Genomic DNA, 13,121 nt, shown 5'->3' with positions numbered 1-13,121 from the left:
TTCATGCATAAATAAGACAACATACATAAAAAAAATGAAATTTCGGCGTTAGATAAGCAAATATACAGAAATAAAATGACATGCATGCATGTAAATCTCCCTAAACTTTTCCATTTTGATCAGCACTAATATTCCTAACAGGCCCCTTGAACCATCTCCTGACATCCAACACCCACCACAACATTATAACACTAAGGAAGAGACCCAAAGCTCCCAGTGCATAGTTAAAGTCCTTCCAGTCTATGGGATACAAAGTTGGAAGAAGAAAAACCGAACAAGTGTAGCAGATCCATAAGATTGCTAGAAAACACACAGGCATACTGGCTTTGCCCAGGTAGAAAGCCCGGGCTTGAAGTGCTTCTCTGCAATGACTAATCTCGCCAACAGGTACTCCATAGCTCCACACCCACCCAACCGAGCATATAGAAATAATAGTTGTGAACACAACGTTAACCTTGACGATAGGAAACCCCATGATTATGCAGATGGCTGCGCAGAGCCATACTGCGTTAGTCGGAACTTTATGTTTCAGATGAATTTTACGCCACATTGATGATAAGGGAAAGCCTCCATCCCTCGATAATGCGTATACCTGCAAAACATTGATATTTTGATTTTTATTATGGAAGATTTACATCTCTAACAGCTAAACTTTAAGTTTTACTTGTTTGTTGCATTACCTATGTATGGAATCGTGTGTTTTACTTTTTTATAAGTTGAAGTAGTAGTATCTTGGATATGATATGAAAGAATTTTGGGGTGTGAATGTGAAACTCAAAGTTTGGGAGTTGATATGTAAATACATAAGAATAGGATGGTTTGTATGTAAATGCCCCTTTATTGCTTTGATACCTTTGTGCATAAATTGCATATAATTTAGGAGGAAAAAAGTGAAGAAATTTTGTAAAAAATTGCTTCAAAGGTCATCTTTTGATAGCGGAAAAAGAAATCTAGGCAGAAAAATAAAAGGAAAAACAAACTAACTAAAAAACTAATCATAAAAAGATATTAGAAAAGTGTTTACCACTCTAGCAGCACTAGTGGTGCCAGAGAGACTACCAAAGAACAATGGACCCCAAATAACAATTCGAAAAATGATAGCACCAATAGAATTATGATATCACCCATGAAAAACATCATATAATATCTGCGCAGGCACATATGCTCCCGCAGTTTCATTGTTCGCATCATAAAGATAGTTAAAATCCTGCAAATAATGTTTTTTTTTTCACTGTTACAAAAATTATTTAAGTTCTCAAATTTATAATATTCACTAAATTAATTAACTAAAATTTTACCTGGATGCAGAATGTAAGAACTAGGACATAACACCAGCCATACACTGAGACAATTCCAATAGATGTAAGAATAGAAATGGGGCCATTTTTATCAGCTCCCTTTGTTTCCTCTGTTATATGTGCTACAGTATCATATCCAAGAAAAGAAAGATACCTATAAAAGAACAAATATGATGATAGCATATGGCTTGCTGCTTATTCCTGTTAATTCTGAGCCTAATTCAAAATGGCTGAAGACAAAAGAGGCAGGCTGAGTAGATAAAGCCACTGGAGGAAGTAGCAAAATGAGTATGGAACCCCCAATCAGCTGTTTCAAATCTCAAAAAAATAAATCAAATAATAATAAGAAAGGCAAGGAATTAAAATGCATGAAAAGAGTGTGTTTTACTTCTTAAAAATTGAAAATGATGGTGTTTTTTGGTGTGTTATGAAATAATTGCATGGTATAAATGTAGAAAATAATGTTTAAATTAGGTGGTATGTATGTAAATTCCCCTAAACAGAAATTGAAATTCTTAATTAAAAAATGAACTTACCTGCCAAACTATTGATATCATGTCAATGAAGGCAATTACTTTTAATGCAAACGTGTTGAGTATGGCCCATATTTTATGGACCATATTATTGTAAAAAACGTGTACATCCCCAAAAAATCTGCAGGAGAGGCAAGGTAACCAGTACCTTTATGTGTACCAGTGCATACCAAAATAATAATTTGCAAGACTTGTGAGGATGAATAAGCCTACAAAAAATTCATAAATATAAAAAATGAAATAAGAAAAATGTTAAATTCAAATCAATGCACGTGTTAATATGATTACTAGAAAGAGAGAATTTTTACCATTGTGCCAATTCCAACAATGAGGTTGATTGTCTCTAGCCAAGCATAGCACCAAGATGCAAATGGTCCCCAAACTGGCCCAGCTTTATGTATAGATCTAGAGCAAATACTAATCTATAAAGGATAATTAAATATAAAATTAAAAGTTAATTACCATTAATAAATAACATTCTAATATTTATAATAAAATAACATGCATATAACTTATATCTAGTAATGAAAAATTATATTGCATGTGAGCACTTTAATGCTCTTCCAAATAGGCATCTTGGAGGCTTTCTCTTTAAAATACTTGGCAAATATCTCTTTCAATTTTAGGATTGTTTCATGAGCTTAGTACTTAATGATATAATATATCGAATGAAAATGCATTAGTCTAGAGTTCTTTTCGCTTTTCTCCTACTCCTTCAAAGTATTTCCCTCAATATACATTATATCCTTGTTCATCTTCTAAGATGATACTTATCACCCGTGAGTATCCAAAAAAATGCTTATTCGTTATTTGTAAATATTGATATCTAAATAAAAACAATACGATGCTTCTCTTGGTTGAATTAAATGTCATAAAAGGAAGATGAGGGCTTAGGAGCGTACGGGAAGAGATCTTAAGCTACCACAAAGGAGGAGAGAATAGCTAGAGAGCTACAGAGGAGGAGAGCATCTTGAGGCCTTGTATCAAGGGGTCGCTGGAGAGGGAGGCCATAGAAGGAAGATGAGGACTCATCTCTATGTATAAGCTATGTATTCTCCATTTCTTTTGCCTTAGTAAACTACTTGATTGATTCCCTTCCGTGGACGTAGATCCAGTTGGATCAACGATCTGTGTTTGCTTATGTTCTTTGTGTTTCATTTCTATGCCAGGAAGTACATATCTCACAACATTATTCATTTTCTTAGCATTATATTCTCTTTTATTCTTCTTTCTATTAGAATATAGGATTACCTATATTGGAAGGGATGATGAATGCTTTCAAATTTAAATAATTAAATATACATTAACACAAACTTTGACAAGAAGGATAATGAGGGGTCAATATTTATGAAGAAATCATAGTGAAGTGGCGTTAAAAGGAATTGTGATTAATAACTTTTTATAAGCTTTTAGGGGTTGTTAGACAACTTCTGGGATTTATACAATTAGGAATTACTAAATTCTAATCCAATTTTAGTAAATCCTAAAAATAGTTAAATCATCAAAACTGTTTGACAGTAGATTTAATAAATCCAGTTAAATTTTATAAAATGTTTAGATAACTTCTATCAAAATTTAAAAAATTATTAGATTTGTGAGAATACAAAAATATAATTATAATTTGATTATTCCATTATAAAGATAGAAATTAATTATTAGAACAAATAAAATTCATTTTTATTCATATATATGCTAATTAATAAATATTTATTTCACTAAACTAATTGATTAATAATAAAAATTTTGTTAATTTAACTTTTTTATTAAGTAATAATTTAACAATTTTTAGTTAATAATTATTTATTTATTTACTATATTGATTAATAATTACTTGAAATTTTATTTAATAAATTTGAATTTAACACAGTTTATTTTTAGGGAAATTTATGTACTTAGCATGCAATTCTTATGTATTTGCATATCTCATGCCTTAACTGTCAGAATTACATACATATAGCACCTTAAACATAGGTACAAAAATGTATCTTCCACTTTTTAAAAGTTGTTATAGTGCCTTTTTTGATGTAATATTAAGGATTTGTGTGTTATATGTGTATATATAGAAGTTGAGGAGTGAGATATATAAATACATAAAAAATGTGTGCATGTATGTATATGGCCCATATTTTTATTAATGAAATATTAAATAGTTATATTTAAATGTATTAATTATATGTGATACAATAATATAACAATTATTTGTTACTTAATAACCACTTAAAATAATAAAAATTAATTTAAATAAAATAAAAGTAAAAATCCTAAACCTATCTTCCGTTTTTTTTTTTATCCCCTGTCATGTCTGAAATCGTTATCTACATATCTTGCGTGCTCTTGTTTTCGTCCAAAACCATCTCACCTCTCTTGGTTTCGCCCAAAGTTATCACAACCGAATTCTCGAGATACAGTCTCAATTAGAGTTAACTGGTAAGGCAATGACGAGATTGTTGCAGATAAAAACTTCGAAAACTATCATCTTTCTCCTCCGCCCGCCCCGCTCTTACCTGAAATTAGAGGCAAAACCAGCATCATTTTTTAAGTGGGGCAAACTGCCTCCCTAAACCTAACAAAAGAGGATCTATGTCAACAAATGACAAAGTGTAAGAGTGACAAAATTAATACTTCAAAAGGAAAAAAAAAAAGACCAAGTTACCCTTCAAAAAAAGATATTCATAGTTGTATAGAATCATTTATTATTAAGGAACTACGCCAACCTCACCAAAATGACACGGGGGCTTTCTTTAGGCATAGTTTTTAAAATAACAATTATTTTTTAAATTTATTATTTTAAATCAACAAATAAAAAGATATGTTTTATAAATCTACATAGTCGCCAAATAATAATATCGCACATATAAATAAATTGACAAAGTGGGATACGTATAAATATTAAAATTTAAATAATCTATATATGCAAAATACATAAAAATATAACGTAAATAAAATATTAAAATTAAGTTAAAAAATAAAATGATAAAAAAACATTGAAGCAAACTGGAAATAAATTTTAAATTTAATGTCATTTTAAAATATTAAACATATTCAAAATTTTGCAATTTCATTATATCTTCTCTCTCCAAACGGCAGGTATAAGAGAAATATTAAGAAAATTAAATTTATAAACATAAGTAAAGTAAGAATAAATTGGGATTAAATTCGGTAGTTATAAATGAAATTAAATTAAGGAATTTATATTGATTAAATTCAATTTCAAATCACCCTTAATCTGAGCTTAAATTTGTTTAGTGTTTCTAAAAATAAACATATTTATTAAAAATAAAAATAATATTTTATCAAGTCAAAAATTTTTTTTTTTCACTTCGTTTTAATAAATTCTTTGAATTTATAATTTTATTATAAAAAGCTTGAAAGAATCCCTTTACAATACTTGAAAAAAAAAAAAAAAGGCAATAAATATCATTTTATGGCTTAGGACCCGTTTGGGATAGCTTATAAGTGCGGCGGCGTTTTGAAAACGCCGCCCCCGCCTCACTGTTTGTTTCTCGCGTTTATGGGGAGTTTTTAAAAACCGCACTTCCTAATTTCTATTGCACGCAGATCGCAGGAGGCGCCCCGCGGTTCGGCGTTTTCTTCAGCATTTGATGTTGTTGCCCCCTGTTCGCCTTCCCCTTCCTCTCGACTCTGCCCAAAAACACTCGATCAGCGTTTCAAACGCCCCTTTTACCCACCTGCCCTCTCTCACTCCTCTCGCGCTGCCCTATTTCCTTAGCCGGGTTCGGTGGATCCCTTCACTCTCCCGTAACTTCTTCTTCCTCCCCAAGCTCTCGGTCGAAACCTACATGCCGCACGAGGGGTAGGAAACGGCTCACACTACTCTCTCCGTCGAAGATCTAGCACAGAAATGCTTCTTCTTCCAGATGTACGAGCTTTTCTCGATTTATTCGGCTTTTTGTTGGATCTTTTACAGGGAAGACTACCTTTGTGAAGAGGCATTTGACGGGGGAGTTTGAGAAGAAATACGAACGTAGGAATCCAATTCTTGGATTACATATATATTTATTTTTAAAGCTTCTGCAATCTGATCTGTTTTTATTCTGTTGTGTGTTTGTGGGGATCTTACAACTACCATTGGCGTTGAGGTGCATCCTCTAGATTTCCACACCAACTGCGGGAATATCGGATTCTACTGCTGGGATACTGCAGGGCAGGAGAAGTTTGGAGGTCTTAGAGATGGATATTAGTGAGTTCCTGTGTTTTTTGAACTAATCCGTGGTTTATCTTGCTATTTTTAAATGAGGCTCGATGGATACATAGGAATTAAGCCCTATGCATGTAAATCTTCCTATTTTTAAATGAGGCTCAAATTCAAAATTTTTACAATAACTTTCAAGGCATTTACCTGCGTATTTTGGTATTTTAAGATGAAATTAACTCCTAGATTATATGTATTTCTTGGTTCGGTATTATTATCTTCAACATTATATTATCAGGCTTTAGAGAATGTAGTTGAGATCTAAAGATGTCTATTACTGATTTAGATACCATCCAATTCCTATATCTTTACATATCTAACAAAACTTTATTTTTTTACATTTGTACCCCCAACTTTTCTATCACATAAAAAATATCACTATTTTAGCCTCTAAAAAGTAAAATATACTTCAAATGCATGGGTAAGTTAGCATGTATTTAAAAATTGAAGTTTAGATGTTAGATATGTAAATACATAGGAATTAAGTGGTATGTACATAAATCTACCTTAGATATCACATTACATTGCCCTAAGTGCATGCTAGGTAGTCCCTATTTTGATAAGGTCCTGCATAAAAATCATTTATTTATGATTAAATGGAAGTTTGTGGAGTATTATGCAGTGCCTCTTCAAATTTGATATTCCTTGTTCTATGAGTTTTTGGTCATGAGGTGAAACTCTCAGTTTGGTATTTGATGCATTATCTTCGCATCAAATCTCATGTAAATTTGTTTTTTTTTTGCCTTCCATCAATATTCTATTTGTTATTCAGAAATGTAAGTTACAACAGGGAAATCAATGATATTCAGAAAAATACCAATTCCATTTGCTATCAATTTTGTTGATAAGTAATTTAATTTACTTCTTAAGTTGTCTGTACATTTACAGTTAATGGTGATTTTATAAGAATTGCGTTGTATAAATCATCCTTGCTATTATTTCATTAGCCGTTTGCAAAACCTCTTGGAATGTTATATTATATGGAGAGTTATGGCACTATGAGAAAGATGGCCAATGAGATATTTTCTTGTCTGAACAGTGATCTTTACTTTTGTTGAGAAAATAACAAATTCTGCTGCACAGATTATTCATTTAATTAAAAAAATTTCCAAATAAACTGTTTACAAAACGCACTAACCAAACAACTAAACTGCTTATTCAGAACAGGGGCAGAATGATCAATTTTCCAGAATCAGCTGTTTTCCATAAGCGCCAACCAAACTGTCAGACAGCTTATCCGGATTAGTTGCTCATCAGCAGATTATCAGGATAAGCTGTTTATCAGCAGAGGCTGGATAAGCTGCAGCTGCCCCAAACAGACCCTTAGTATTAAGGCTTGTGCGTTTGCGGAATTTTTGAAGTTCCAGGGAGACGCGCACAATAGAAATTGCTGAGCAAATTATTAAAAAAAGATAAAAGGCGGTGTTTGGTTCATTTTGACTGAAAAACCTTCAAAGTCACCGTCATGAATCCAAAAGATTTAATAAATTTAAAATTGCTATAATATAAAGTATTTTTGGCTATTTATATATTATATTAATGTTTAATAAATTTAATAATTAATTAATTATCATTGTGATTTTTCTTAAGTTAAAACAGTGCGATGCAGTTTTATTTTATAATCTTCACAATTACTTAATCAAAATAATAGATTAATAGTTAATTAAAATTCACATTATATTTATCTCAAAATAAAATCAATGAGTTTTACGATTATTTTTACTCAAGACTTTCAAAGTATTTCGATCAAAGACTATTACATACATAGCACCAATTCTTATGCATTTACCAATCTCAAATCTAAGCTTTTATTTTTACACTAATAGCACTTTACCATTTGATGAAAAAATGAAATTGACTATTAAAAGGTGATATTAAATGCTAATTTTCATATAATATTTATAATTATAAAAATTTAGGCTTGAGAAAGGCGAATATCATAATTTTGGATGCTATGTATGTACTAATACCTTTTTTATTATTAATCATGTTCTTGGGGAAATTTTTGAGTGATTATCTTATATATATATATATATATATATATATATATAATGTAAGATGTTAGGAAGATTGACATACATATCATTCAATTGCTATGCATTTACATATCCAACACTTATGCTTTAATTTTTACATACATGTTACCATAGCTTTGCATGAAAATATGCATTTTACTTTCTAAAGATAAATGTACGATCTTGGGCGTAGCCACAGAAGGGTGTTTGAAAGCGACTTCGGCTTGTGTTCGAACACTTGAGACGATAAGCAAAAGGAAGCAAAGGAAACTTAGGGTTGTTGTGAAGCCGTGCGTCGGAAATTTTGGTTGGTTCGTTATCCTCGCATTATTTTATGCTTGAAAAGCAATGCGGGCTGAGACGGGCATTGGATTAGGGCATCAAGTGAAAAAAAATGTTTTGATGCACATGACTTAGTTATAGCGACTGAGTTACGATAAGTATTTATACTTTATAAATTATAAATTTATATAATAATTAGAATATAAGCAATGCCTCAGGGGAGATTTTTCAGGATTTTTTTTGAGGTAGAAGAAGGTGCAATTACCAAATGTCATGATAATTGGCAAGGATGAGGAAATTAGTTAACTAATTATGCATAAATATGGCGCATAATAATTCATTAACTCAAAAAAAATAGCGGTTCTTTATTATTCCAATTAATATTTATTTCAACAAAACCGAGAATCTCAGTAAAAGAAAAAAAAAAAAATACAAGTTTCCTTTTATAAAAGCATAAAATGATGGCTCAATTATATACATAAAATGAGCCTTCAATTTATTTTTTTTTTTAGAAACTATAAATTCAAATAATCAAAGAAGCAATATTTCGTTTCCAAAAATACAATTTGTTCCCTTTTTTAAGTCCAATATTTAGATTTTCGGAGATTATAACAAAAAAATAAAAAATAAAAATAAAAATCTGGTAAGTTATAATAGGAAACAAAAAGGTAGCCAAAAAAATTATATATAACATCAACCTCAAATTCATTCCACTAACTGATCGACCTGATCAAACTACGTCTCCTCATTCTGATCTGATATGTCCCTTCTCATTCTCTCTTCTATCGCCTTCCACTTATTTTGAAATGAAGCCTATCAAGACACTTGATCTCGTCTCAAAGCTATCATCTCCCCTTCCACCTCCAAAAGATGCAACCACCACCGACGAAACAACGATGGATGAAATGCCGGAGTGGGTTGCGAAGCTCGCCGTCGATAAAGGAGCCACATTTGCATGGAAAGTAATGGATAAACAAATCTATGCTTCCGACGCAAGCGACCAACAGAACCGCTTCATGATAAAGAAGCAAATCGCAGAAGACCAGATAATGCCGATGATGACGGAGGAATTGCCGGGGTGGGTTGCGAAGCTCGCCGTCGATAAAGGAGCCACATTTGCATGGAAAGTAATGGATAAACAAATCTATGCTTCCGACGCAAGCGACCAACAGAACCGCTTCATGATAAAGAAGCAAATCGCAGAAGACCGGATAATGCCGATGATTACAGAAGAGGAGACTATAGCAGCGAATCTGATAATCACTTCAAATAAGCGGCGGATTTACGGCGAAGAAAAAGAAAAAGGAGAGAGAAAACAAGGGAGAGAACACGGGGGTCTTGAGGTGATGGTTTATAACAGAGGCGGATGGGGTTGTTTACTCTATCTGACGAGGTGGGATGCGAGCAAAGCTACTGTGCTTAAGGGAGCAAACTATAAAGAATTTTTTCGCCGGAGTTATTTTGTCGCCGGCAATCAGGTTGAGGTGTGGGCTTTCAGAAACGGAGATGGAAAGTTGTGCTTCGTAATTGGGAGCAAAATTGATCTTCAGCTTTCTCTTTAGGCGTAGATATATATAGATAAGAATGCAGGATGTATGTGGAGTTCCACATATATGATGTGATGCAAAGTACAAAGTGTGTTCTTCGTTAGATAATATTGCATTTCCTTATTCATTTTTTTTACAGTTTTAGATATGCAAGTGATTTATTAATCTAGTGAAGTTCTGCTCAGTTATTCTCGTCAGTTTCATGTCACCTCCCAAAAGAGCCTTTATGGGTGGTGGGCAGCCCATGACGGACAGGTTGAGGTGTGGGCTTTCAGAAACGGAGATGGAAAGTTGTGCTTCGTAATTGGGAACAAAATTGATCTTCAGCTTTCTCTTTAGGCGTAGATATATATAGATAAGAATGCAGGATGTATGTGGAGTTCCACACATGTGATGTGATGCTAAGTACAAAGTGTGTTCTTCGTTAGATAATATTGCATTTCCTTATTCATTTTTTTTACAGTTTTAGATATGCAAGTGATTTATTAATCTAGTCAAGTTCTGCTCAGTTATTCTGGTCAGTTTCAGCTCATATTTCCAAAGAATATCATATTATATATCATCTTATAATTTTTGTTAAAAGTAATTTATATTTATCTAAATTAGCTCATACTTCCAAAGAATATCATATTATATATCATCTTACAATTTTTGTTAAAAGTAATTTATATTTATCTAAATTTTAAAAAAATAGGCCACGTTTAGAATACTTTTATTGATAAATAGCACAATTGTAACTTTATCTACTTAAATTAATTTATATTTCAACCCTTCATAAAATATTATTACAGTTTTATTTTTTTTTATTATTTGCATTTTCAATATGCAATAACTTAGAAATTCAGCTGTTCCATTAATTTTTTATCTTTTTTTATAAACACGCATGTATATAATTCTTGAATTAATTTATATTTTAATGATTTTTAATTAAGGTTTTACTATATTTCAGATTCCACATGTTCTAATTAACAATTAGGGTAGATTTGTAATTTTTTCCGTTTTACTTAATTTCAACTAATTTTTCATTAATTTTACTTGCTAATTTCGCTGAGTTTTTTAGAACTATTTTAAACATTGAATTGAATGATTATTTAACAGTTGAAATATGAAAAGCAATTTTGCCAACATTTAAAGTATTAACAAGTATACATTTCTTCATAATTTTGCTTATAAAATCAAAATCTAACTAGCCGTTTAATTTGACATACTTAAAACACCGTAACATCAAAATTTGCAAGTGTAATAGTCAATTTTAAATAAGATTTCAAAATAAAAGATTAAGAGTACAATTTTCTAATTTACAAATATACCCTTATATTCCCCAAATGGGTCTATTAAATTGAAATGGATGAAACTACTATTTTATTAGTTAAACGTTTTGTTTTATAATTTTTTTTGAAAATTTTCAAGTGAATTGTATTTTCCTCATTTTTATTTATTTATTATATTTATTTTTTAAATTAATTGTCAGTTTCTATGAGAAATTATAATTTACCAATTATTTATTGGTTTCTGTTTACAAAAATTAGAGGAGTTCACTGAAATCAGAGACTTCAAGTGAATCAAATTTCATTAAATTTTGAATTATTTTTTAATAATTTTTTTAATAATTTTTAATGACTTATTGGTTTTATTTAATTGGGAATTAATATAAGTCATTTCATTTTTATACTATTCTCCATGTTTGATTAAATTTAGAACATTTTCCTTTTATTTTTTAGGATTATTTTTTTAAATTTTGTTGAATTTTGAAGTATTTGTTTAGTTTATAGATGATTTATTTATTTGTTTAAACCACTTATTGACTCAACCTAATCACGGAAGCCACCATTGTCAGCGCTTTCCATGTGTCGGTTCCTCATTTGCTAGACAATTGTTGCGAGTGCCATGCGGGACAGGGATCAAACGTTCTAAAGGCTTCGTGTTTCCTCGCTACGATTTAATAGTGGCCCTATGCTTTAATTATACGGGAATGAACGACATCGGTTCATCATCCCAAATGGTGGATTCATCTTGATAAGACAGATACTCTATTTTCTAGAAGCATATCTGATTTAGAATCTTTCCGACCTATCAATTTTTCACTGAAAGCTTCCAAAGTTGGTTCAATGGCTTGATATAGGTTTGATTTGGCTTAGGTTGGACCGATTTTGTTAGTTTTGGTCTGTCTAACAGTAAATTTGTTTAAATCAGAGCTTTAGATGTTTTTTACAAAGTTTGAACGTTATTTGCTAAGAAAATATCTCAAGATTCAAGTTATGCCTCCAGATGTATGTCAAACGATTAATTTATTGGCGGCAAAATCAAGAATAAAACTAATAAGTTGTATTTATTCTTTAAATTTAATTTCTAAAAAAATTCATATAAAACATTGAAAAAAACAGTTGCATTTAATAAATTTAAAATTTTATTTGTCATTTAAATTTAATTTATTAAAAAATCAAAATAAAATTGTGATAAAAGAATGGAAATTTCTTAAATTTCTTTGTATTATTTTTATTTGCTTGGTGAAACTAAATTTATTGAATAAGGTAAAAAATCTTGGTTAAAAAATATCAATTTTTTTAAATAAAATCAACATAAAATTTAATTTGTCATTTAAATTTATTTTTTAAATTTGAAAGTTAATTTTTTTCACCCAAAATATTGAATAAATATTGGGTAAAATACGTAAATGAAATTAACTTCAAATTTCATTTCTCACTTAAATTTAATTTCAAAAATAAATTTAAATAAAATATTGAAAAATACATATCATTAAACAAAATATTGAATAAAACTCAGGCCAACTTTTTAATAAAATTAACTTTGAATTTTAATTCTATATGCTGTCACAAATTAATTTCTAAAAAAAAAAGAAGAAATTAATGAAAAATTTGTTTCATTACAAAAAAAAATTATTTGAATTACATTTTGATCGAATACTTTAAAAAAACTAAATTAAAATTTTATTTATCATTTAAATTTAAATGAAAAATGAAATCATGCATTAATCAAATTTAAAATAAACTAAAAAATAAGAATTTCAACGGAACCGGAAAACCTAGTAAAAGAAAAAAAGAAAAAAAAATACAAGTTTCTTATTTTTAAACGATAAAATGATGGCTTTATTATATATATGTAAAATGAGCCTTCAACTTATTTTTTTTAGAAACACTTAATTCAAAAAGTCAAAAAAACACTATTTTGTTACCAAAACTACGAAAAATTATTCCATACGGATCGGACACCGC

At 30.2% G+C, this 13,121-nt stretch overlaps 1 pseudogene; it reads right to left on the bottom strand.

The window, feature by feature from the left end:
- On the bottom strand, nucleotides 1-1,855 carry LOC110029311 (annotated as a pseudogene).
- Between the last annotated feature and the right edge of the window lie 11,266 nt (nucleotides 1,856-13,121).

The sequence above is a fragment of the Phalaenopsis equestris genome, unplaced genomic scaffold (assembly GCF_001263595.1).
Source record: "Phalaenopsis equestris unplaced genomic scaffold, ASM126359v1 Scaffold000559, whole genome shotgun sequence".
NCBI lineage: Eukaryota > Viridiplantae > Streptophyta > Magnoliopsida > Asparagales > Orchidaceae > Phalaenopsis > Phalaenopsis equestris.
The sequence above is the reverse complement of the archived record's forward strand: the minus strand, read 5'-3'. Positions and strand labels throughout refer to the sequence as shown.